A 27,889-nucleotide genomic window follows, 5' to 3' on the forward strand; every position below is an offset into this window, starting at 1 on the left:
CTGCTGAAACCCACTTCAAAACTTCAGCCAGCTTTTGTTTGTGCAAATATAAATTTATTTGCAGATAACTGCACAGACTTTGTAGTGTTGTTTTTATTAGGATTCATATATGCAGTCCCACATGATGACCAGAATTCTTAACAGACTTCTTCTATGATCCCCATAATCATCCTCACTGGTTGCATGACAAAGTACACTGCCATCAGATGAAATGATTTGGAAGCTTCAGCTGAGAAGGCTTGGAGAGACTTACCTGGGCATGATAACCTTTCTGTCACTTCTGGTCCCACACAGTACCAGCCGAGGCATTGTAGGTCAGGCCAAATCCCGTAGCAACAGCAGAATTTTCTGAGCTGTTGATGTCTGTGTCATGGTAGTAATGGGAAGACACCACAGGTCCAATGACACCATGAGACCAGGAGGAGGTTCTGGGTCCTGTGCTCAAGAAGGGACAGGGAAGGGTGGGACAGATTGTGTCATATTTAGGAGTGGAGACGATATAGGAAGGCAGATTCCACATCACTCAGACTGGTAGAAAACTCACAGGGTAGGGTCTGAAAGGTCTCCAACATTACGCTCAAGGAGGGATGGTCTAACAGCACTTTCCTTAGGATATAGAAACAACAACAACAAAAACACTATGCAATTATACACTCAGAACGTCAGACTTACTTAAAATAGGCTTTAAAAATATGCAGATGTTTTCACAAAATAAGGTTAGCTAGCTACAGGCCTCACTAAATGTCCCCCTTTCAGTTACCCAGCCACAGTCCTCTAATAAATCCTCCTATTCAATTTGAGGAGCTTCAGGCTGTTTTCACTCTGGCTTGCATACAAGCAGCATGGAGTCAAACATGCTTATTTGTGTATTTTTCCTACTCTCTCTTTTTGCATTTCTGTGGGCTCCTAATGCATGCTGACTTATTTTTTTTCCCCACACTTGTCTTACCTGTCTTACATCTTGAGTGATGAAAGGGTGAGAGAGAAAGGAAAGTTGTCAGAAATCAGTAAATTGGGATCTATAAAAGTGAGGTGGTTAAATATTCAACATAAGAAGTTGCTGCAGCACCTGAAAAGACTGAGAAACAGCAGCAAAATTAATCTGTTTCATAATTCCTTGAGCTTGCTAACAGAAGTGTGCAAAATAGCAAAAAAATGATTTAGTCTGAATGCAAGTCATTTCTGATGTCCCACTAGTAGGTTGGGCCATACATCCTCCAGTTGCCCCAGCATGGTGAAGCCATGACTGAGGTCTTGGCAGAGTCCCAAACACATTTACTGCTTCTATTCATGCCCCAAACTTTTGCCTTTTGCTGCAGCAGAAGGGGACAGAGATGTGGCTCAGCAACATGGAGCACAGAGGCAGAAATGGGACTTGGTGTGGTAAGAGAACAGGGTAAGGGACGTATAATGCAATCTCTACAATGATTTGCCATATACCTGAGGAAAATGAATGTCTTTTTTTCTCCTGTTTCACTTTGCCTGTCCTTTTGTCCTTCAATCTGTATTTAGCTTTCACTTAGTCCTTCTGTATAGCTCTTGGTTTTAAAGACTTTAATCATTCTCACTCATCTGTAGACTTTCTACAATTAGTCCACACCTTTCTTGAAGTGTAATATCAAAAAAAAAACCAACAACAACAACAAAAAAAACTAGATATAGTCTTCCAGTTGGTATTTTGCCTGTAAACAGCACAGGAGTTATTTTTACATGTTTTATTTTTATTTCAACCAAGTATCACTAGCTGAAATAATTTCATCTAACTTCATGTTGTAGCTATCTAGCTATCTACATCTGACCTGTGTGTCCTTAACTTCCTGTGGAGTAAATGTCCTGATTTCAGGGTGTGACTCATACAAGTACCTTACCTATATATCATCCTTTAGGTGAGTTGAGCAGTACCTCAGAATTGCCTGTTTATATTAGTTCATCACATAGAGATCACGGGCTGATCAGCTAAAATGTAGGCACTCGCCTACAGTGTGCATGACTGCTTTCAGCCAGATAGATGCCATCCTTCATCTACCGTCTATTTTGTACTTTTGGATGCTAGAGAACACTGGATTGGAAACAATTACTTGGATCATTGAGTCCTGTCCCCTGCAGACATGGACAACTGGGCTATATATATATAATTCAGAAGCAACTTCACAGACTAATGTACATTGCAAGTCACAGAACACTTCCAAATACTCATTCAACCAATAGTGAAAGACCCAAATCTCAACTGTAATGTGACTCAGGAAAAGAGGAAGGATGAGGAATCCTATATTCCTGGGAAAGCACGTTAATAAAACTACCCTGAATGTCTGTAAGAAGCTGACCAGACAATCCACTACACAGGAGAGCCAACGTTTGCTAATAGACTGATAGAGAATTGAAATTCCCTGCCAAGCCCAAATCTGTTATATATTTTAATCTTGCTTGAACACAGCACACTAATCAGATACTTGAGGTAAGTTCATGGCCCACGTGGCACACTCTGCCATTAGTACAGCTGATGTGCCAGGGTCTGGTAAGCCTTGCATCCTGAGACTACAAACTGTATGTCACTGGGTTAAATAAATAAATAAATAAATAAATATTCCTAGTCTATCACTACATTTGACCTCTCCTGAAACAGTGCACCACATGGGCATATGCACAATTGTAGCGAGTGCAGCACTACTGTGTGGTTGTACTTGCTGTCTTCTGTCACTGTAACAAGGAATCAAGTGTAGTGCTTGAACACTGCAGATCATTTGGATTGGCTAAGTTAATAAGGAAGTTCAGTCCTGTGCTTATTCAGATATAGACACAACCCTTGGCTTTCTAGGCACGTTAGAGTGCAGTATACTTTTTTTTTTTTTGCCTGCAATAAGTTGCAGGTTAATATTAAATACAAAATGCTAACAGAGAAGCAATGTATTAGCATTTTTTGGATGAAAAGATGACATTTTATATACCCTTAAGGAAAAATATTGTTTGCTCCCTGGAGCTACCCTGACCAATTTAATTTCCCACATCAGTACACATCATGAAGTCAAACGTTCTCACTTCATCTTTCAATCTACGGTTAACACTCAGAGTATTGGATTTATTTTTCTTCTTGTATGTGTTTTCAGTATGTTGGTTGCTTTAGACCTTCTCTTTCATGGATATTCATGCAGTTGCCATTACTGGCTTAATTTAATTTTGTTTCTGCATTTCATCAAAACAGAACCACACACACAGATCTGCAATGGTAAGAGAAAGCCAAAGTGGTAGACATTGCATGGTAGTGGTACGGAGTTGTAACATTTCGGTAAATCAACACATACAGAAAAAAAAGAAAAAAAAAAAGAAAAAAAAGTGAATGTATTCTCATTCTCTAGAATTCTTCATGAACTTTCAGGATGAGTTAAAAGTTACAATTTTCAAACCATCACTACTACAAGCATATCCATCCATACTGCTTGAAATCAAAGAAAGATTCAAATTTAGAGATGTGAAAACTAAACACTGGCTGCAAAAATGTAGCCTTCCCACCTCTAAGTGAAAATCAAATCACTTTGACAGGTCTCAAAGTTTGAAACTTTGTGCATGTAATCCTTAGGAATGATGAAAGGCTCAGATGAACCTGCCTTATAGATCCAGGGATGTCAGAAAGCTTAGCCTGAGCCTGTTTCAACACTGTTTTTAAAACAGTACAGAGTGTAGTTTTTGTGAACGTTCATGAACTCACAGATAGCATCTCTCTTTCTGCTAACATGTCCATAATTGTGATAGCCAAAAAGTATGAATTTACATCAGATTTAACGTTTCTCTCTGTCGAGATCAATTATTAGAAAATGGAAATTGTAAAATAGCAAAAATATCTTATAAGAAGTTAGAAATGATGAAAGGATCATCATCATAAAGCATTTCCAAAATTGTGTACAATTGAAGTTACTTTCACATTGTTGCTACAATGAATACCTTAGGAAAGCTGGAAATGATGTGCTTTGAGTCTTTATATCATGTGCCAGGCTTCCAACCTAATTTGGCCCAAGCACATTTTTCACTAATACTTACATGTTTGCTCCTTTGAAAGGAAAATCTGGCTTGGCTTTCTATATTAGCACATTCTTTTATTCCTAAGCCATGCCTTACTACGTAATTTCTGTCATTAAAAGGCATTAAAATCTCCATTCTAGAAAATATATAGGAGACATTTTAAACAGTAGCATTTTTCCACTTACTTCAGATATAGAAGGAAAAGCGGGAAAAAAAAGCAGTATGTGGTACTGGGGGAGAGCATGAGAGCAAAAACCTGAGAGATGAGGCATATGAAACTGGCTAGCTACCTAGCTTCCTGATGTTCTTTGTTAGGTGCTTGCTGAGACTTACTTGAATTTCAAATTGTTTTCTAAGCTGGTGAATGGCAGGTGCTTCCTAACCAGATCATAATGAGTACAGAGGCTCAGTTCCATGGAGTCATTTCTCCCTGCTTTTGGCTGTCTTTTGAACTTGTGGAGACAAAGCAGTGGATCTGGAAATTGGAAATTTTATTTGAAAACCCACATACACAACGCAATTTTGTAACTCTCTGTACATAGAGGGCTAACAAAAGAAAGCAGGATGTTATTAATTTCACATGCTGTGGGACATATTGCGATGTATTTTGGGATATGTATATTAGATCTGATACCAGACTATGTGTCAAAAATATCAAAACCAAACCTTCACTGCTATTTTTACTTACCTATAGAGGTTCTTGTTACATGCACTTCATTAGCACAGTAGATGGAAATGCTAAATACAGAATGCCAAGTGACAACACTCTAGACTCTTTCTTCCAACTTCTTCCAATGTTCATCTTCTTTCTGAGGCTCAATCACAGAACATGAGAAATTAAAAGGTCATCACTCAAAGATACCTTTTTCCTTGTCCTTCTCAAGCCATATCTTACTGTCACGGTTTTAGCATTTGTTTAAGGACTTCATGAAATTAAGTCTTTGCCTGGACTTACCGCTCTGAAAGGTGAGCAGTGAATCAGCCTGTGCCAGAAAAATGTACAGTCTACTGAAAAATCGCCATTTGCTATCCAAAGAGAGAATGTTAACATTGCAACAAAGTGAAGTGAGATTGAATACGGTAGCTGGCAGTAGGGGAAAAAGATGAGATAGAACATAAAGACCATGCTTAAACTGTACAACCTGCAAGGAGTCTCAGCTCCAGAACTAAAATCAGTGTTCTCACTCAGCAGAAGACCTGCCTCTTCCACTCCACCACAGTTGACTGTGAACCACAGTTGACTAGGTCCCCAGTCAGGGAGATCAGAGGACTACCAGAGGTTAAAAAGAATACCTCTTTACCTTAGTAGAGTCAGTATTTTAAATCTTCTCTTACCCATTCCTACCCAAATATGAGAGGGGAACTGAGTAACACAAACCACATAAGTAAAACCTTTGCACTTTTATCTCCTGAAAATAGAAAGAAGTAATATTTTGCCATTTAAAATATTTTATACAAGTAAAATTTTGTTGAATAAAGAAAGAAACTTATTTAAATAAACTTACAATAGATGTAACTACAACAACAAAACTCAAAAGGAACCCCTATTTACAAAAAGCATCAGACTAACTCCCATCTTGTGCATTTCAGAGTTATTTCATTGATTTCAGGGAATGTTGATTTACTGCAGTTGAGGATCTCATCCAATATTAACAAATTCCACTTTAAATGAATTGTCATAGAGACTGCAGTATTTTAAACGTTGGTGTTTTTTTTGGGGTGGTAGTGGTGAACTGACTGCATAGCCTATTGAGTGGGGGATTTATGTATTCTCATTACTGAGGAGTTATCTGGAAAACTTTATTGACGTATTTGTGTTAGATGATGCATAATTATCAGTGGCTAAAAATGACTGAAAAACTACCATGAAAAAGTCAATGAAAATTGTGATGGAAAAGTGTTTCTGTATTTTGCCCAACTCTAAATGTGATATAAAAGCCATTCCCTTAGGGCAGGCGGAGAGATTAGCTATTTTGATAGCTTTTATCACAATTTTAAAGCCACAGAAAAAAAAAAAATATATATATATTGTATTGGAGGCACCAAGAGGACAGAGTTAGGAAAGGTCTTTATTTGTTCTGCCAGATACAGCAATGTCATTGTCACAAGAAGGACATAGGTTATGTGATAAAATTTATTTTGTTACTCGTGGATGAGCTTTCATTTGGAAATCCTGGCTTTGTGTACACTGTCTGTGCTCCCATTTCAAAAGAGAGCGGTGATATGTGTGCATCCCCCTGATTGGGGAAAAGGCTGGCTAAGATACGTTTTGACAGTGATTTTCAGTCTTTAAGTCTAGTTTGTCTTCTGTCACCTTCTTTGGAGAGAGAAGTCAAATATCTCCCTGAACCTCAAAAAGTTTGTTCACCATCACACAGCAAGATCTATTTCCTTGGGCTGTTGAGCAAAGAGTCCGTGATGAATGTAGTGGAAAAGCATGGTTTTCTTTTGCTTTACTTTGTTATATATCTGGCAGTACCTCAAAGAATAGGTGTATTTTGTTGTTCAGACTAGCAGAGATTGAAATAAAACTATGTTTGGAAGGGGAGTGAACAAGGGAAGAGTGACCTCGTGAATGGTTTCTAGAAGATTGTTTCCTGTTTACAGGCCACTGGGAAAAAATATGACTAGTGTCTGTCATCCAGACACTGATCATTTCTTAAGCTTCCGGATACATCAGTTTTATAGGTATGTCAGCTGCCTGTATCACCTAGCTGTCCATCACCTTCTGCTATCTTTTCTCCTTCTCGTTTCATAATCCTTTAAAACACTCTTCATTAGTCAGCCGTTCTTTCATATTAAAATTCTGTAGCAGAAACATTGCTTACATTTCCCTGTTAAAACACAAATAATTTAAACTATTTCCTGCAGGGGAAGTGACTGAGAAGATGCGTTTTGCATCATGGTGGTTTTTGTTGTTGTTTTTTCTTCTGGGCACGAGACAATGCAGATTCAGTAAACATATCAAACCATGTGCAATGAGAATGATTCCAGTGCTTTCGGTTCATTAGTCTCACAGTGTGAACCTTAATAAAAATGAATTTGACTAGATAAGATGCAATTAGAGCAATTGGAGTTACAGATCGTGTACACATACATGTTTATAAAAAGGGAGACTATTTTAAAAATGTGTTTGGAGAAATGACAGAAAATAATGCATGGCCAGAGTACATGTCGATGACTGCAGTTCTTAGTTTACAGAAAATGAACTTTTAATCACTAGGCCCAGTGCCCACTTCTCTAATTATAATAAATTTTTGATAATCCACCTTTAAGAACCATGATCCAAGCAAGGTTTATCCTCCATGTGTAGGCACAGAAGTAGCACATTCATCTCAGAGGGAGCATTCAACCACGTTAAATGTATGCACACAGTATATAAGCTGATGAAATGGTGTCAAAAGCCTTGTTTAATTGTGTAAACCTGGCTTCTTTACACATTATGGATAACAATTATGTAATGGTCTCAATGGCACTTGGCACTGTGGCTTGGGTCATACAGCTGTGCCATGCTGCATATATATATATATAATTGAGAGGTAAAAAGGATCCAAACATCAGACCACATGAAAACAGATGAAATTACCCTGTCAGATATGCATAACAGAGATCCCACCCTTGACCAAGATACCACTTTCACCTCTCCCCCAGTCACCCCACCTGACATCTGCACTGTAATGGAAGGAATGGATCAGCCTTTCAACATCCTGCAGAGCCAGGTACACAAGTCCCACATACTTTGTTAGATTTTATTTGTACTCAACTGCAACACTGTGTAGTGCCTGAAACACACCACATGTGACATCGTGGGATCCAATCTATTATGAATCCTTATTACCAATAAAACACCACAGACCTACTGGCTAATGTTGCTTAGGGAACTTGTCTAAATCACCATGCAGTCTGTTCTCAGCTTCATTGGCATCTTGTTTTCTCTATTCTACCTTCTCACATTTAGTTAAGTTAGTCTGAAAATATAAAAGGCCTCACTGTTAAGCTAAGATTAAAGATACTGTGCTTCAAAAATTATACACTTTCGGTTATCTACTTCTGTATCTCTATCTAGTCATTGATGTTGCAAGTACAATAGAAAACCTTCACACTACTGTGCAGCCACATTTCCCATATTCACTACATGTGGAGTTTATTTTGCATGGCAAAACGTCCTTTCAGTGTTTTGCAATTTCTTTGTCTCTGCCTGTCTCTTCTGCTTTAAGCCACTATCTTAAAAAGATATTAAACTGCTGCTAGCAACTAATTTCAATACAGAAGAAATGCCTGATTGGTGCCTTCTGTGAGAACTTGATAGTGCTGTTGATTAGAAACTGACTGTGAGTAAAAGTAAAACAGTTCTCTTTTGATTGTTCCTAAAAGGAAGGGAAAAGAAAACACCAACCATAAATACTGGAAAGTGAACTCAGAGGAACTGATCACTTCAAACATAAAATATCTGAGACAGCTTTCAAGTGGAAAAAGTGTAGTTTCTTCTACTTCAAAATAGCATTAAAATTAGTTGACTGAGTAACCTTCACTAGAACAGGAAGGTATGTGGGGTACCATATCTCTACCAACCAGAAGACTTACGCATATTTGATAAAATCACTGCACAGAGAAAAGCTGTTCGCAGTTCACACTTAACTCGCTGAAGGTCCTATCTCAGGAATTGAAATTTTGAGAATGATAGAGAACAGGTTAGAAATAGCATCTAATTACAAACACATACGCCATCATAGCATTTCAGTTTGAAGACAGTAAGAATGTCTGAGAACCAAAGCATTGTTTTGCTGTTTAAGAAGCTCCCTTCCCATGGTAAAGTCTATTCTTTCACTAGGCAGAATACCCAGCTTAACCCAGCAAAATTAAAGTAATACACGCTTTAAGTTGTACAACATGTTTCAGACACAGAAGACAAAGCAGTATTAGATTTAGACTTTGTGAATGACCTGGAATGTAAGTTAAAAGTAATTTAGATGATAAATGCTACAGTTGCTCAACACTCAGTATTACCAGTAATCACTTTAAAAATCACTCTGCTTTCTCTGAACAGTTTTCCAAGTAGTGGTATTTACTTCTTCCCATAATTCAACATCCTCTGGGAGATGGTGTCTTTACAGAAAGGAGTGATTAGCAGCAATACTGCTAAAACAGGCTCGAAGTTCTGGAGGAGGGAGTAGCTAAGAAAACTGAGCTTGTGTGAAATGAGGATCATACACACAGTAAAACAGAGGCTAAAGCAAGTATCTGTTAAATGTGGACTAACGTACAAAATGTGTTTTTGTTGTTTTGTTTTGATTTTTTTGTATTCTGAGGCTTGTCAACAAGTAAGCTAAAAAGACAGGACAATAAACATGTAAACATCTGTCACTCTTTGCAGAAAATATTTAGCATCCTCTGAATTTCAAAAGGTTAGCCTCTGAATTTCAAAAGGTTAGCCTCTTAACCCTCTGTTTATAGAGAGAGATGGGTGAACGTTCTCACTCACTGAAATGTGACTATTTCAAAGACAATGACATTTTCCCCAATTCATGTTTGACGTCTCTAGACTGCAGCTAAATTGCAAGTATTTGCTTGAACTTGCTGTTCCACAGTGGGTCTCTCAGCTGTGGCAGATCATATACCCTGGTGTTGCCTTGCAACTGGTGCAGGCTGCCCAGTCCTGCTATCATGCAGATACACCTGTCAGCTGGAAGCTCCCAGTTAGCAGTTTTGGGAGCCTTGTATTTAGCTTGTGTTCCTCTCTGTTTACAGAAACTCATTTTGGAGCCTTCAGCCAGCAAAGGAGTGAGGCCAGTGCCTTACACACAGCTTAGGAGAGAAGAGGGAGGAGCAGAATTGACCCTTACCTCAGGATTACAGCTGCCCAGGTTTCTGCTCTTCTTTAGTAGACCAGCTCTCTGTTCTTTTCCCTCTCTTCTCTCAAAACTTTGATTTCCATTAGCTCCCAAAAAGCTGCCTGGAAGCCAACAAGCAGAGAAGGCCCAGGTGGACATAAGTGGGAGGCCAAAGAGCTCGCCCAGCTGTAAGCAGGGCAGGCAGCTTGTACAGCTGCCCATAAAGGGCTAAAAATAGCAAAGATACAGGATGTTTGAGTGTTACTGCACATTGTGCCCAAAAGTCTTCCAAATTCTGTCAGTGGTCTGTTCATCAGGTGAAGGAAAAACACTTCTAGAAGCTTTGTTGCTTCACATTTGTGCAAAGCTTTACTGTGGGGCTGTAATCTGTATTTAGATATAGGTGATGGAGACCTGAACTGCCAACAGGGAATTGGGATGTGTTTGGCTTGGTATACAAAAGCATGCACATAAATGTAAAGCATTTAAATGTAAAGCTGAGCATGTAAACTGAGCAACACCACACCCATACGACAATCTAGAGACTTTGGTTCCTAATAACAGTCTGGAACTGTACATTTTATTTCTTTTTCTTAACTTACAAGTCACTCATCTCAGGCAGCTTAGCATTTTTTTTTTTATTTTATTTTATTTGGTTTTGCTTTCTGCTTTACCCCTTATTCAGCTCCTGACTGTTTCGCTAGGTCAGTGATTTCACAATTTATTTTCTAGTGAGAAAGCATAGATTCACAAGTATGGGCCAGAAATGAATGAGACAGAAATAATATGACAGCTATTGATATGCTTTTCACTGAGAGAAACCTTTAAGAGGAGACATACAGACAGGAAGACAATAAGCACAAGGCCCCCATACTTCTTGGAAGGGCATGCAGGAAAATGTTCTTACATAATAAGCTAGTGAGACTCTCCAGCAAAACTAAAAGAGAAAAACACTCCCAGTCAAACACGAACAAAGCAATAACTTCCCAGTGTCATCTGGCAACAACAAGCCTATTCAGAGATCATTTTAAAACGGTATTACCTGTTCAGTACACAGAAAATGATGATGGTAATATTCTCTGTTGTGCTCACTGATGGTTACTGTGATGAGGATTCAACTGTGAGGTAGCTTTTAAAAAGCTTACCAAGCTAACCATATCCTTTCCCCTCAGTTTGCTCACCTTCAGGAAATTCTTTTTTCCCCAAAATCTTTGCTCACCTTAATTCAATCTTTCTTGCATCAGACACTGAACAGGGTGGAGCTCTTCTATCCAGCTGATGTGAAGACAATCAGATCTGAAGACATCTCAGCTGGATTTGGGTCAGGCCACTGGCACCTGGGGAACTGTTACCCTTTTTCTGTCTTGAGAGAACAGTTAAAATATGCTCAAATTTTATTTTGATGTGGCATTATTTAATAGCAGATGGTCTTTACTCAGTAGCCCATGTTTGAGGAAGAAATGGGTACTCTGCATGTGTACCCATGCAACACAACACGGTACTAATTTGTCGTGGGCTGAAACACATAGAGACGAATTCTGAGATCTGTTGGATTTGCTGGAGCAACAATCCGTGGAGTATCTTGGCCTTGTTCCTCCTTTGCACCTACTGCATTGAAGGAGACACAGTAAAATCCCTGTCCCTACTATAGTCAATGCATAACGAACAGAAGGAAAACAAAAGTGACTTCATGTTTGCTTTTGGTAAAATCATTTTTGCTGTCAGTCCTCTGGGGCAAAGACAGTTCCTCTTCTATTTAGTCATGTAATTTAGTCTGTTCTAACTTTTACCATCTACACATGATTTCTCAGAGAAATCAGTATGACTTCACTATGGGACCCTAACATTTTTTTATTATTATTTTTTTTAAAGGTATGATGTCACATTAATCCAAAGTGTGTCTTCAATAATTGGTGGCCTTGCACTAAGGATGAATTTGGCCAACAGCATTTTTGGAAAGCTGCAAGTGCTGATTGTACTGCATACAGATGGCCCATCTCTGCACAGAAAGAAGAAAAACAATAGAAAGCTATGGATTTTCTATCCTTTTTCAGACTTAAGTGGCACAACACAGTGCAATTTCCCACATTTATTTTGTTAGGATGTCTTGTCTGGTTTCTCCTAGGGACTGAACGAAGACTGAATGTAGATCTTTTATTTTGAATGACTGACAGAATGTAAGGTTAGACAAGTCTATTTAGAGACAGTCATAACCCCAGCATAAGGGATCTCAGAAAATACACAGACTTTGTAGTGGTGCATACCTCTGTTTCCCTTGAGTACCATCCTATTCCAGTCACTGCTGACAGAATAAAGAACTATCAAAATAACAAGGTTCAAAATAAACCTCTGGAAATTCTTACAAAGCATGAAAGTACCATGCTTCAAAATCTTAGATTGAGGTAAGTACAATATGTGCACAGTGAAATGTTTGTAGAAAAAATATAAAAGAAAGCAAACCCCAGCATTAAAAAGAAGAAAGCTGTAAGGAACACTTTGAATGAACATACAGGGAAATGTGACACTGAGGTAGGACAAATACCCTGAGGTTTTTGCCTCAGATAATTATTTCCTTAACTCAGGAAATGGCCCCAAAACTTTATAATTAGGTTTTTCAGGTCACGTACAAGCTTCCAAAATACTTATGCAATGGATTCCCAGTCCTGACTGGAACCTCTTTGCATAATTCAGAGGAAAAAAAAAAAAAAAGTGACAGATACCATTGCCTAGTACAGAGATATTGAGCTATTTTGAATCTTTAAAATGTTTTTACTATGCATTAACAAAGTAACTATAATCTAATAACTACAGTGAGCTTCACCTCGTTTACAGTGGCATATATAAAACCGATGTTCCCCAGGAAAGATGGGACAGAAACGAAATAGCTGTGCCTGAGTACAACTACAAATGACAACAACACTTTCAGGAATGAAGGTGGCAGACAGGGAACAGTCAAAATCTCATAGGAGCAAGAACAGTGAGGCATGCTTAACATTTGCTACCCAAGTCTCTCTTCCAGGACAGGTTTTGGCAGTCTCAGAGATTAAAAGTTGGTGGGAAAGAAAGTGGTGGGTAGAAGGGTCTTACCCAAGTAGATATATTTATTCCAAGCCAACCTTTTGCTTGGAGGTAAGGCGAAGAAGAAAAACAGTTAGAATTGATCCAGCTCAGTCAGAGGCACGTAAAAGGTAATGCAACTTTTCCAGAATTAATATTTAATTAGTTTTAAGGAAACATGAATCTTGTGCTTAAAAATTTCATATGCACCACCTGCTAAAAATAGAAAAAAAGATCTCAGTATGGAAGTTCTTCCTCATCGATTTCACTCTGAACCAAAAACATTTTGTGCTGATGACTCTAAGTTTATCCAGATCGCTGAGCCACCATTTCAGACAATTTCTAGTATGTCAGTTGAACTTAGCTGATATCCAAGACCTTTAGTTTTGCTCCCAAAATTTCTTGTCAGCCTTTAGGCCAATATAGATCAATATACCACGTCTACAGTTTACGTATGCAGTAATATATACACCCAGGAACTTCAAATACTTTTTCTTTTGCTCGGTCCTTTAACACTGTGTTGATCTAATGTTATTTTAACTGGAAAATTATAATTCCCCTTTTTCCTCAAAGACTATTCCATTACTGAAGAGACGTGTATAATATATATCCTTACATTACCTAATACATATTGAACAAAAATTATGTTTTCTTAAATATTGAATCTTAAGTGATATCCACAGAAACATACACAGCTTTTTCTTTTTTGGAGTAATTGATTTAACTGGAGTAGAAAAGCAGAATATACACGATAGTTCTAAGCACACAGTAATAGTAGATGAAACACTAGTAAATACTTACAATATTTGACACTTAGAAGTGGGAATTACATATGTTCTGAATTCTTTTATTTATGCATCAGAAGAAAATGAAGGAAAAACAGTAGATGAAGGAATTAGTTTTACCCAATGCCCTACTAATATGGAAAATGTGTAATAAAATAAAATAAAATCTGGAAAATATCTCCCTTTTACTACATTATAAAGGGAAATTTTAAAACCAAATTTAAGAAAGGGAAATTAAAATGAGCAATGTCTGTTACAAGAGTTCATTTAGCTTCATATCCTAGATTTACCCAGTACTTCATCAGTATTCGCTCTTCCATATAGGTTCTTCAGTGAACTCATCACTGCAGTGGATGTCTGATAGCGAACTGTCAGTCTTTGAATCAAATCTGCACAGTCTGTTTCAGACAGAAAGGCAAAAATCATGTTATCACTGGATTAAAAACCCTAGCTGGCAGACATTTGACTCATTACCTGCAGGGAATTTTTAATGAATATTGAGAATTAATGTTCTTAGGGCTGGGCTTAAATTGTAGTGCAGCCTTTCCAGTGGATAAATACAAGTAAACCTCCCTGCCCAACTTGCCTTTGCCCAGAAAGTTGGAGAAATGTTTTAGAAAAGGATAAACAAAACCTCTGAAATATATTGAAAAGAATTTGAGATCCTCAAAAAATCATAGGGTTTACATACATGTAGGAACAAGAACACAGAGAGGTACTTATTATTAATTCATGTCATCACTTCTATAAAAACAAAGAAGATGCATTGCTATATAGAAGCTAATTCATATTATCATATAATCATAGTATCATAGTATCATTTAGGTTGGAAAAGACCTCTAATACCATCAAGTCCAACCATTAACCTAGTACTGCCAAGTCTACCACTAAACCATGTCCCTAAGCACCACATGAGGTAGATACTTAAAAATTGGAAGGACTGATCATTTCCAAACTCTGTTTTTGTACTAGGATCATTAATGAATATTCCCCCCCCCCCCCCCCCCCCCCCCCAGTGTATCATGCTTTTCAAGGAGTTTTAAAGATTTAATGTTTTTGACCTATCCTGGGTTCTGTCAAAAAATAATAAGATGAGGTAATTCATATAATTCAAGTAGTAAAAAGCGCATATAACCAATTAGCAGTACAAGATTATATTTCTGAACTTCAGAAAACTGTTGTTAAAGTAAAGACAGGAGCATGGTGTTGTGGGCTTGTACAAAGATGTCTTTTGAAATAAGATTTGATGTTGTTAAGCTTCAGGCAGTGCTTGTTTTCTATATAAATCAGATTATTTTAGCAATCGGCACCTACAACCACTGAGACTGCTCAAAATAGAGATTATGTTCATTTGAATAAAAGCACTAAGAATCAAATTAAGCTCTTCTACTTCATGCATTCACTATGGAAGTCATTTGATCTGAATATCTGGAATACTCCATTGTCTGGCCTCTTGTGAAGTCATTTATGACTTTTTAAATTGGGAACTAAGACTTAAGCATTGAGTTCTGTTTTGGTAGCATCTCATTTTACACAGGTCCTCACACTTTCACAAAAAGAATACTGAAAGATTTAGTCCACAGGTTATCAGTCTGTGCACTTATTAAACAGAATGCACTTGACAGCAAGTAAGTAGGTATCAGCAAAGAATTTTCTGTCTTTTGTCAACTGTGCTATCAAGACATATCCTACTGTATTAATCCTGCATGAAAATCTAAACTCAGTTACATCTCTGCAGTGCAGCTTTAACACATCCAAAATGTGGCTCTCCTATATCCTGTCTTAGAATATCATACATAATCTTGTGCTGCACAATGAGTCTGTCCGCTGACATAGGTTAGCTTTTCTGAATGGTAAGCAGCAGGACTGTTTGTGGTGCTGGGAATCTAGGCAAATGTTAGTTACACAGAATTGTGTTAATAATGAAAATCACTGAGCATAATCTATATTTTCATGTAGGCTTTTATGCAATGATTATCTTAATTGTATCAAAATAGCAAGTGTTTTTTCCATACTTGTGAGAGGGGAGGAGATCTCATTTAGCAACCAGGACTTGTCACATCATTCAAGACAATAGAATCCTAAATGAGATATATTTTAAAACATTCTCATGGATCAATTTATAAATTAATTTAATTCAGCAGTTGTCTTTCCTAAAACACTGTCAAAAGACTTCATTGTTTACGTAACTACTGACTCAGTAACTAGTGCCTCACCAAATAGCACATGCAAGTCCATCCACTTCAGTGACATGCATGAACTAGGCTCCACAGAATTGTGATACGGAATGGCTTACCATGGATTCTCTCATTGCACTGTCTTAAAAGGTTTCCATAAAAACAGATTGTTTGACTCCTTTTTGGAAATCTGACATCTAGAGTATGAGGTGAACAAGCTGTAAATAGAATGTGAATTGGTCTTATTTCCATATCGTAATGTTTATTAGAATAGACTCATTATTAGGCAGGGATGCTAATGCATAAGTTCCGCTTGTCCAACAGTCTGTGTCTGTCAACGTGGACATGACATTGGTTTGGGGGTGGTACTCTTCAAAGACTTAGTAACATTCAGAGCAGTTGGCGTGTTAATAAATTACCTTACTGTTACATGATTATTAAAAACATTGAAAACAATCCAAACCAAACCCAAACAAGCTACATTAGAAGAGTACACAATGAAAAGACCAATTTTAGGCACTTTGACTCTAAAACACTTTGGTCTTACTCATGGTTTTTATTCCTGTAGGTAACTTGTATTACAATATGGGCTGCTTGACGGGCTATTAATATGCGTGTGTTTATAGAACTCCAGTGAGTATCAGTCATTATTGACACCATCTGTTTACTTCAAGGCTAACATTTTCAATCTGTTCTGGTTAAAAGTAAATGCAGAAGAGGCATTCAAGCAGCTCTGGTGGATACAAGAAATTTTACCTGCATATGAAAATTTTTCTTTTTGCACCTTTTCTTACACATTGTACAAACATCCAAGGTTCCCATGCACTAAAAGGTAAAATAGCTTCTCAAAGAAGAAATGAAACAGAAGGGTCTATTAATTTTTGGCACAGAGAGAGCATGTTTGACTTCCTATAATCAAAGGTGTCACGCTTGCTAGAATAAAAATATATATTGTGATGTCCCACTAAGCAGACAGTTGTGTTTTCTTCATAAGAAATAAGAAATTAGATTTCATGGAAAATGAAACTTTAATACAAAATGTGATCTGTATTTCCATAGCATGTTAATTATTAGCTGATAGATTTTATGAGGAAGTACACGTGTGAGTAGCTTATTTAAAGAAGGAAAGGAAAGAGTACAAGGAATTAGCCAATTATGATATATGATTATACTCAGCTTAATGTTGCATGCTACTGACCATTCTATGATACGTGAGCAATAATTACCTGAACTGCTTTGAATCATTTACTGTCTATAATTTATAGCTTGAGCTTTATGAAACTTACAAAGTTAGAAAAAAATAGACTGTAATTGGAAGCACAGAAGAGTTTTCAGTGGTTCCTTTGTTAGAATCACTGAATATCCTGGTCAGGAAGGGATCACAAGGATCATTGAGTCCAACTCCTGGCTTCACACAGGACCACCCCAAAATCAAACCCTGTATCTGAGCACATTGTTCAAACGCTTCCTGAACTCCATGAGGCTCGGTGAAATAATCACTGCCCTGGGGAGCCTGTCCCAGTGCCTGACCCCCCTCTGGGTGCAGAACCTTTCCCTAACACCCAGCCTGACCTTCCCCTGTCCCAGCCCCATGCCGTTCCCTCGGGTCCTGTCGCTGTCCCCAGGGAGCAGAGCTCAGCGCCTGCCCCTCCGCTCCCCTCGTGAGGGAGCTGCAGGCCGCCATGAGGCCTCCCCTCAGCCGCCTCTTCTCCGGGCTGAACAAACCAAGGGACTTCAGCTGCTCCTCATACATCTTGCCCTCTATGCACTTCGACATCCTTGTAGCCCTCCTTTAGACACTCTCTAATAGCTTTATATCTTTCTTATATTGTAGCTCCCAAAACTGCACACAGCATTCGAGGTGAGGCCTCACCAGTGCAGAGCAGAGTGGGACAGTCTCTTCCCTCACCAGCTAGCAGTGCTGTGCCTGATGCACCCCAGGGTAGGGCTGGCCCTTCTGGCTGCCAAGGCACACTGCTGGCTCATATTCGACTTGCTGCCAAACAGAACCCCCAGACTCCTTTTTGTGGGGCTGCTCTCCAGCCTCTGGTCCCCCAGTCTGTACATATAGCCAGGGTTGCCCCACCCCAGGTGCAGGACCCAGCACTTGTTCTTGTTAAACTTCATACAGTTGGTGATTGCCCAGCCCTCTCATCTGTCAACAAGGCCTCTCCTCCCTCAAGAGTCAATGGCTCCTCCCAAGTTAGTGTCAACTGCAAACATAGTATACCTTCAAGTCCTACATCCAAGTCATTTATGAAAACATTAAAAAGAACTAGCCTTAAAATGGAGCCCTGGGGAACCGCACTGACTGGCCACCAGTCTGATGTAATCCCATTTACTATAACCCTTGACTCATCAGCCAATTGTTCACCCATCACATTATACATTTATCTAGCTATATGATGGACATTTTGTCCAGACGGATACTTTGAGAAACAGTATAGAAAGCTTTGCTGAAAAACAAAAATATTACATCTACTGGCTTGCATTGGTCAACTACGTGGGTAACCTTGTCATAAAAGGAAATTAATGTTGTTAAAAAGGATTTCCCCTTGTGAACCCATGTTGGCTGTGACCAATGACTGCATTGTATTTCAGGTGTTTTTCAATAACTCACAGAATAATCTTCTCCATAATTTTACCACACACTGAAGTGAGACTGACAGGCCTGTAATTGCCAGGTTCTTCTTTCTTGCCCTTCTTCAAAACCGGGACATTTGCCAGCTTCTAGTTGACTGAGACCTCTCCAGATTCCCAAGACCATTGAAAAATAATTGAGAGAGATCTTGCGACAACATCAGCCAGCTCTTTGAGTACCCTGGGATGAATCTGATCAGGCCCCATAGACTTACATGCATCCAGCTGGAGCAGCAAATCCTGGACAAATTCTGGGTTGTCTGGCTGTTCATCATTACCTCAGTCACAGTCCTCCAACTCAGGGCTCTGAGGTCCCAGGGCCCATCATCGGCGTTGAAGGTAGAGGCGAAGAAGGCATTAAATGTCACTGCTTTGTCTACATCCCTGTTACATTATGTAAAGAAGAATAAATGAACGGGAGCATGTGTTTGCCAAAATGAGATTGAGTTCTTCATTTCCTCTGCATTCCTGAATTTTATTTTGTTTTTCACATAATTCCAAATGGCAGAAATTCCATTTGTAAGCTGACAAATAGTTAATGAATGCACATGCTTTATTTCCTGTTTTCTTTATAATGGTGTCACTGAAATGTCTCAGAAAAAGGACTGTAAGTTGCAGAGTGCTGGATGATAAACATACCCTGTTCAGATGGGTCAGGAGGATGATCTGTCTTTTAAATTGCAGTGTAGAATAAAGACATGCATGATTGAATAAGCATTGAAAGCATTTTGGACACAGTAGCACACAGCTTTATACAAGATAATTTTCTTGATAACAAAGTACATATGATTTTGGACACCAGAGTTCAGCTCCCAGCTTGATCAATCACTTAATCAATCTGCTGTGCACACCAAAGTGACTTGATGACACTCTGACCAGCAGGTTTCAGAGAGCTGCTAAGTATTCAGTGTTCACTAAGCACTCTAGAAAACAGTTTTCAAAGGAGAATTATTTGTTGAGCAAGCTTATCATTAACATTTATCTCTTTTTTTTTTTTTTTTAATCTTCCTTAGGTCACATTATTTTTGCTTATATTTTCCTACTGGCTATGCTATTAATTAGATCCTTCAGCAGACAGCCATCCATTTTCGCCCTTTTTTTTCCACTCCTTTCTTATTTAGCAGATATTTCTTAAAATGTATATTGTACTCTACAGTACTGCAGATGTCACTTTGTTAATGTTATATGTTTGGTATTCCTAAGTGGATTTATCTGTTCTTTTGCATGTTTGACTAGACAAACGCCATTTACAATAAAAAGAGGTAACCTTTTTACTGCTACTTCCTGTATAATTAGCATGCTACGCTATTGTTTTTCACATAACCTTAGATGATAGTTCTAAATTTTACTTCCATACACTTTCACTCGTTTTTATTATTTGCTATGCTGTATCTATTTTCTGGCTTTGTACCCCTCTTGCTGCAAACAAAGCTCCCACTCTGCCTAGTCAAAGCCAAAAGGCAGAGCTTCTGTTCTTCAGCACAGATAATAGCCGAACGTACAGCAAAATTAATGTTTTAATTTATTTTTTTAACTGCTGAAGAATACCTGAAGAATTATTTAGGAGAATTGGATTGAAATGCCTTCATTTAACACTCTGTTTAGAACATTCTGAAGGCACCAAAACCCAAGTAGCTCTGCAAATATAATCTGTGAAGTGTCAAGACAATAGTGTTTGTAAAGGCAATACCATTATTCTCATTCTGTTTCTCATGTGTAAGATTATTTAATGGCATGCTATTGTTCACAATAGTGTTCTGAAACAAAATGAATTAACCTATTTAGCATGGATCTGAAAAGAGTCTCAAAAAATGTAGACACCAAAACTGGAGTCCATTTTGCCTTGATTTCTGTTTGCTTTCTCAAAAGCTATAAGGATAAATAGAAAAAGCACTATTTGGAAAATGTTGCATGTCATCAAAACCAGTATCAATTTAATATTATTAAATATTAAAAAACATACTACTCACTGAAAGAACAACAGAAATGAAGTATCTATAGTACTTTAAAATATTTCCTTACACTTTCGAAAACAGAGTAATTTTAAGAACTATCAGAGCCAAAAGTTGTAATGTTAGCTCAAAAGAAAAATAAATGGTTTTCCAGATTCATTTAATATATTGTACTGGTGTTGGGCAATTATGGTAAATATGGTCAGAAGTATATGAAACAGAAAGTAATATAAATGGAAAAAAGCTGGAAATATTGCAAGTGGAGGTAAGCCATTTTTTTCAGCTACAAGAATAAAATAAAGTTACTTATCTTCCTTTCTACAAAGCGTTTGGAAGAAATCATAATTTACAGAAGCCTAAGGAAATTTGTAGTCACCAAAAATAATGTTATGAACAAAGGTGAAATGCTTACTGTCCTACTACAAATTCCGTCCCTCACACAGGATATACTTTTTGTTAAGTCATTTATGTTTCCTTGGGCTAGTCAATTGTTCTATTTGGTGCAAATGGAAGTTACATTTGTTTACATTGCAGAAGTAATATCTATCTTTATCTGTACCTTTTATGCCACTTTGGTTATTTCACCTCTTTTATCTTTATTTCCTTCTACCATTTGGCTCTAGAACTGTTTTTTACCATCCTCAAAAGTTTTGCAGCCGTTGTGAATAGAACCGGTAGAGAAGGGAGCAGCACAGGAAAAACAAGTGATGACTGCTGTGTGCAGGGAATACTTCAATCTTGTCACGTAGAATACCTGAGATTATTGCCATTTACAGTCTCTAGGAGTGCCCCTTGCTGGAGCTCAATTCGGCTTACTGTGGATGTACACTACTGAAAAAAGTGGGGAATTTCCCTCTCCCTCTCTTCCCCTTCCCTTCCAAGCAGACATGAAAATTTGCTGATATCAGCAAAACTTTCTTATTTGACCATTTAAAGTAATGCAGCTCATCTTCAATTAAGGGAAGTAGAGAGTGCTCACAGGACCTGTTATACCTGCTGTAATGTCAACCAGATGCAGGGAAATGCTGCTAGGCTGAAAGAAAGCTTATGGTGCCTTGTCAGCAAACACATCTGTGGCTGGGGGAGGATGTGTGTCCATGACCTCAGCTAAATAGAATTGGGCAAGAAACCTGCACTGATTCTTAAAACCATTCAGCAGCTCAATCTAGGGCTCCTCCATTTTTGCAGGATAGCCTGTTAGAAGCAGATGTAAGAGTCTAAAGCTTTGATTCACTTTATATCTCTCTACTGTCTCCTATTAAAGGTGTCTGGCCTCTGCTTGACATACTGACACAAATCAAATATATGAACTAGATATGAATAACCTATCTAGAACAGGATATGCTACTTACCTAATTAAAGTTAGGAACAGGTTGCCTTAAAAAGAGCATCTTCCAGAGGCTAAGAGTTGTCAAACACAGCACCTGCAGTAAATGGAAAGAGATGTCATTTTTTCTGTTGATAGAGGTCTCAGTTTATCTCTTCTTCTTACAGTTTTATTACTGTTCTTTCTTCGTGCTAAGGCATTTTATGTCACCAAGACAAAATTTGGCATCTTTCTCCAAACAACTGCTCAAATTGGATGCCATTCTAACCTTCCAAACATTGTAAAAGATATTAGATGGTTTGTAATATCCAGATCCCTTTGGCATGAAGCCCAAAGATATGTAAGCAGGTTATCTCTTTACATACCAATCCATCTTGGAAAGCTGTTTAAGTTATTTGTGGAATAGCATATTTTTGTAGAATAGATACACACCTTATTTAATTGAGCAGGGCAGTAAGTGCATTCAGACAGACTGGTTTCCCTGCAGATGCCTGTACTGTGTACAATATCGTACTCTGTGGATATGTAAATTTTTTTTTCACAGCTGCTCAAACATTGCCTTGAAGCATCAAAATGATCTGGGCAATTAAGTTATAAGGAAAAATAACTTACATTCATGAAAGATCTGTATCCTCTGATATACGGAATTCTCATGGCATGTTAAATGTGATGAGAATGCAAGGCTGAAAATCCAAATTTTTAAATAAAAACTTTTTAAATATTGAAAGTTTTTTACAATGATTATCCTGACTCACAAATGGGTAAATGAAATAAATCTTTTCTGAGAGCAAGAACAGCAAAACTGGTGACCTTAAGAAAGCTCAGTTTCTGCATTATTCGTCTAAGCCACTTTTTAAAACATAATCATCAATAAACTAATTCTATAGGACAGTAAGAATCTATGACCTGTAATTCAGACAAGCTACATTTGTACAACGGTGTAAGGTCTAAGTGATGTGACTAAACCCGATAGAGAACTTTATAATACAATACTGTTTCTTACTTGCAAGTACTCTAGGTGTTTTTCAAGTAATGAGTCTCAGAAACACAGAGCCCTGCAGTAGCCATTAAACATACCTTATTAGAAGACCTAACACAGGCTGACCATGGGTTCCATAAAAAATGTGCACCAAACAAGACAAGAAGCCAACTCTCAACCCAAATTTGAGACGGATACTCTCTGCTTTCTCTATCTTTTCCTTTCCATGGAAGTAGAATAATTTAGTTGTTCTGTCAGTACTTGTAAAGAACAGAACTATTCAATGAAGTAGGTAGTCTAGAATATTAAAGAAATCTCCAAATATATAGAAGTAAATCCAATTATCAGTTTGAAGACGTGTTCACATCATCAAAACCATCCTTGTACTTGTTATCCCAACTGAGAAGCCAGCTACCAAAAAGACCTGGGTACTGTTACCACCAGTTACCATCTTCTCCTGATGCAAAGCCCTGTTGATTGAGGAGCCTCAGAATCAAAAAGGTGTGTTGAGGTCATTTTGTTCTTTACACACAGTGAGAAACAAGAAGAAAAAAGAAAAAAAAAAAGAAAAAAAAAAGAAAAAAAAAAGAAAGGTGAGGGGGGAAGAGATAAAGAGTTTCTACTGATGGTGGTCTTCCTGTTGTAATCTGAAACAGAGCTTGTGCCTGCCTTCGTTGTCCAGGTAGTAAGCAGTAGAGTCCTCACTGGCCTGAGCTGAAGCTCAATGAAATGGAGAGCTGGCACTGAGCGGAAACTCAGTATTTCATAAAGATCTCACTACAGTGACATATGATCGTTAAGTTCCCCTTAAGTTTTCCACTGGAAATTAAAACAGGGGCTAAAGACAGCTCTTGCACATTAGATTACTGAACTACAATTGCCATACTAATAAACTTGCTCAGCCACTATACTTTAATTTGTATATATTACAAACACTATATAGTAGTTAAGTCTGTGTTAAAATCACAGTTTTTTATACACTCGCCGTGTTTTCCTCCCTGGAAACTGGTGGTCAGCAATTGGCATCCTATTTACGATATCCACTGTGCTAACTGTAATTTCTCTCCAAGGAGTGATACGAGAACCCAGTGATACTGGGTAGCATAACTGCAAGGTTTTATGTTCTCCAGTATAAACTTGCTGCATACGAAATAGTTTACCACTTTTTAAATTTTAGCACTTTTCCTTTTGTTCTTAAATTTCAAAGGTGAAAATTTTACACAGACAGTTAATTCCTCCTCTGTCTCATACTCCATGCAATGTAGACTACAGTGTGGTACAGACACGTGTCTATTGATTTAACTTTGCACAATAACTATCACATCATAACAGTTCAGCTGAAACTAATGGAACTAATTAAGCAACAGGGACCTCCAAGACAGAGAATCAGAGATTTGCAGTTGTAAAGGATCTATCGGTCCATCTGTTTTATCTTCCTGTCAAAGCAAGACTTTTCCATGCAATACATCTTCTTTTGTTCAGTGTGCTTCAAATTGCACTAAAAGATCAGGGCTTTCACATCTTCCCCCAGGAGACTGCCGCACAGCATAATAAATCTCATTGTCACGGATCTTTTCCTGCATTCAGCAATATTATACTTCTTTAAAAGTGTGCCATTTTTCTATTTACAGCTTCTTGTTCAGTCTGGAGGAAGCCCTCCTCTTCACATCCGAGGTTTAAATTTTAGTAGACAGCCTTGCCTTGTCACACTTCTCCCATGCAGTCAAGCAGCAATTTTTTTCTTAGGCCTCTACAAAATGCTCTTTGCCTGAAATTAGACAGATTTGTATATAAGAGGTAATTAGCCCAGCTACCACAGACATGCTTTAAGGGATGTTAAACAGACCCCTGCAGAGCTTCCATTGGGAGGCTGCATGGCTGCCTCTCCGCCTCTTCCCACCAGTCTCCACCAAGCACCGTGTCCAGTGCTTCTCCTCACATACCAACCAGAATCCCACCACTACAAAAATCTAAAAATTCAAGAACTGCCACCCTATGCCTTTCCTAACAGAAAAGGTGGGAAGAGTGATGAATTTGTGGGAAGCAGACACGAGTTGCTAGGAACGCAGAAGCCCCTGGAAGGAGGCAGGGACAGCTTGCTGCTTCCAACGAGACCAGCAGCAAGGAAGGGGCAGGAGGCTTCAAGCCACAAAATTTCTGCCTGGCAGCTTGTGAATTTGCTTCAGTTTTGAACTTGCAACAGAACCTGGACAGAGATGATTGGCACTGACTTCCAGCTTAGGCAAAGAAGTTGCGTGTATTTCTGATTATTGTACTCCAGAGTGAGTGCAGCTGTGATGAGCAGTATGAAATAAGGCAAGTGACAACATCTAGCTAGAAAAGAAGTTATTGTCTTTTGGGATTTAGTAATAGCAAAAGAAAGGACATTGCAGAATTAAGTCAGTCCTTAACCATAATTTATTACCTTTATAAACTGCAGTATTTTTCTGAGAAAGAAAGACTGATTTTTGAAGAAAAATGGTATGAGAAACATTTACATTATCCCTGTTTCTATGGCTTATTTTTGATCTCAGGATTTTTATAATATGGTAACCCAGACATTAACTTCTGACAAGGACATCTTGAATGATTGTGTTAGAAAACACTGACTGCTTCTCTGCAAGATATGACCAAAATGTTTTATAGAGTTTCCACCACTCATTTATGAAAATGGAATCACTCTGGTTATCAGGGTTGAAAGAGGCCATTCTCTGAGGGGGATTTTATTATGTTGTTGGTGCTTTCTATTATAACTCATAACTTCAGCACCAACAAACTTGAAGTATCTGTCCTGATGATTGATAGGAGACCCCAAACTACATCTTTTGACTTTCAATAATATATTATTTTCCTCTGTGTTTTGCTATATTTACTATGCACTACCTCTACAAAACAACATGAGTCCTGCTAAAGTACACTGCCCAGACTGCTTTACCTTTGAAAATGAATTGTTCCATTTGGATTGCTTTAAATCAAGATTTGGGTGTTTTTAAAATTCAACATTAAAAAAAAAGGGGGGGGGGGGGGGGGAGGGAGGGTCCTCTTTTGATATACTTGGAATCAGTACTAACAAAGTAATTAGGGATAGCCTGATAAAAATGTATGCAATATTTGCTACAGGAGAAGTACCACCATTTTTGGTAGATAATAAGATTATTTTCCCTGGTTCATCCTAAATATTTCTGCTGCTTTTGTTTTTGCTACTGCAGCTAGAGAAACCTAACAGATGCAGGAGAAGCAGGAATTTGTGCTTAACACATTTATTACCGCTACTTAACCTTGTTATAAATCCTTTAATAACCACCAACTGCTCTGTTGTTATCGTGCCCTTCTGAGCTTAGCTGGCTAAACCAACCTTCTGCTTTAAAACTTCCTGGTAAAAGAAACATCTTCCTTGTGAAGTCCTTCCTAAAGCTCAACAGCAGCTAGCCCAGGGACTGTGCCTGGACACCCTGCTATCTCAAATCATGGCTGCTCCTGCTTTGATTTCACCTCACAAACACACACATCCACCATAACTGGGAAAAGGCAAACAATTCAGTGTAAGAATAAACAGATCTGGTGTTTAAGACTTAAAGTGAAAAATAAAAGCAAGGCAAATCCTTTACCGCTTCAAGACGTTGTAGGAAATACAAAGGAGTCATTCCATGAGTGATGTGGCAGTCTCACAGGTAGATTATTCTACGTCTCCTGAAAGTTGTTTCTCACATGCTTGTGAGGGTCTCTGCTGACATTATTTAATTAAAAAAAAAGTGTTTCCAGATCAATGAACTGAAAACATTTTGGAACTAAATTGCTGTGAAAGCAAATACAGGAATCCACACATTTAGCTGGGAAAAAAAAACAGAACACCACTACATAAAAAATAATAATAAGTTGCAGTATGCAGAGAATAGAGGGGGAGGGAGAATCAGTCATGATCTTTGAAGTGTTAAGCTTGAGGATACTGAATTATTCCATTTATTTTGAGCCTACTCCTGGTCCTGTGTCCTGCAGGTCTCAGAGATGATGAGGCTAAAATGCTGAAAGGAGTTTCACTAGACAAAATTTGTTGAATTCATGCAAGTGAATTTTCTTAGCACATGACCTCTTTTTACTTCACCTTAGTTGCAAAAGTAGCTGCAACATCAAGCTTGCAGGAGAGCTCAGAAAGGTCCAGCACTGTTGTTCAGAATGGCATGAATTGTGTGGTCAGTGGTGGCAAAGAAAGCTATTTTTTTGCTTCATTTTTTTGTTTGTTTTTGTTTTTCCTAAACTTTACTTCTCCAACTGTCATTTTCACTTTAAATATTTTTCTCCTTCAGGGAGGTCTTCCAGGATTTTTTCTTCTTTCCTATCTCATGCCAGTGACTCAAAGAGAAAAAGAATGTAGCCTGCAATTTAGCTAGCATGTTTTTATCAAGAAGCTTTTCTATACAGAAAAGAAGATACAAAGTGAAATTGCTTAGTTTAGTATAGATTAGGGCCTTCTGGTACTTCACGTGTATATAGATGAATTATGAACCTTGGGGAAGAGGTAGCAGCGTGCTCACACTAAGTACTTTTCAGAGTGTCTGAGTTTTTTCCTAGTGCACATTGCCCACTGGGGAGCCATTACAATAATAATAATGAAGAGCTCACTAATTCCTATGACTTCTTGCTTTACTGTCATAACCTCTCCAACATACATACAGTGCATACCATCCTCAGTAACCGTAGCGATCGTTCACTATAGAGGCTATGACTCTGCTGCACTGTAAAATGCTACTACTTCGTTATGCAATGTTAATCCCTTAACGTTATTGCTGTGCTAATGTTCATCTAAATTTAAAATAAAAGCTTCAGCACCTTTCAGGTAGTGTTTGTGTACTTTAATCTTCATGTAAGATGAATTTAAACAGAACAGTAGGTTTCTGGTTTGTTTGTTTTGTTTTTTATATATATATATATATATATATATATATAAACCAATTTCTTTGTGTGAAGAAGATGGTTTTCCAAGTTCTTCAAAAGTGGATGCCTCTGGGCTGAAAATAATGATGTTTTTGGGTGACGGTGTAAAAGTATAACATGGATATGCCATTGCAATATGGGACCTATTTCTGAAGAAAGCTTTGTTAAAGAAACATTTAGTTTTAATACAAAAAA

General features: G+C 38.0%; 1 long non-coding RNA gene across 15 annotated transcripts in view; it reads right to left on the reverse strand.

Moving 5' to 3' along the window:
• The window catches only part of LOC308197272, a 247,706-nt gene that overhangs the window by 14,212 nt on the left and 205,605 nt on the right, over positions 1-27,889 (reverse strand). For 4 of the 15 annotated variants that reach the window (XR_013952715.1, XR_013952716.1, XR_013952717.1 and 1 more), the window contains 5 exons: positions 21,809-21,880; positions 15,984-18,888; positions 11,065-14,085; positions 9,858-9,967; positions 254-4,829 (listed from right to left, as the gene is read on the reverse strand). This is a non-coding gene — a long non-coding RNA (uncharacterized lncRNA). Of the gene's footprint in view, positions 1-253; positions 4,830-9,857; positions 9,968-10,887; positions 14,086-15,983; positions 18,889-21,808; positions 21,881-27,889 lie in introns of all 15 variants that reach the window. The other 11 variants (XR_013952712.1, XR_013952708.1, XR_013952709.1 and 8 more) reach the window with 11 other exon arrangements.

The sequence above is a fragment of the Anser brachyrhynchus genome (assembly GCF_964034855.1).
Source record: "Anser brachyrhynchus genome assembly, chromosome: 1".
NCBI classification, from domain to species: domain Eukaryota; kingdom Metazoa; phylum Chordata; class Aves; order Anseriformes; family Anatidae; genus Anser; species Anser brachyrhynchus.